Source organism: Oryzias melastigma, unplaced genomic scaffold (assembly GCF_002922805.2).
Source record: "Oryzias melastigma strain HK-1 unplaced genomic scaffold, ASM292280v2 sc00576, whole genome shotgun sequence".
Lineage (NCBI taxonomy): Eukaryota > Metazoa > Chordata > Actinopteri > Beloniformes > Adrianichthyidae > Oryzias > Oryzias melastigma.
The window spans coordinates 15,705-15,928 of record NW_023417168.1 but is presented as its reverse complement, the minus strand read 5'-3'; positions in this window follow the sequence as shown (position 1 = coordinate 15,928).

Sequence of the window (224 nt, the reverse complement as noted above, 5' to 3'; positions counted from 1 at the left end):
TAACTTTGATCAAAGATGTGAAGAACAGTCGGAGGAAATGGAAATGATTCTAGAATGATTGAGTTTTTGGATAAATCTACAAACAGATTTAAACATGAAGCTGATCAGTTTATCTTTTTGACTCTTTTATTCTGAAAAAACAACACAAACGTTCAGCTTTGCAGTGACAGCTCAGTTTGTGTCTTCAGTCGACGGTGAAGGAGCAGACTGAAGCTCCGCCCTCT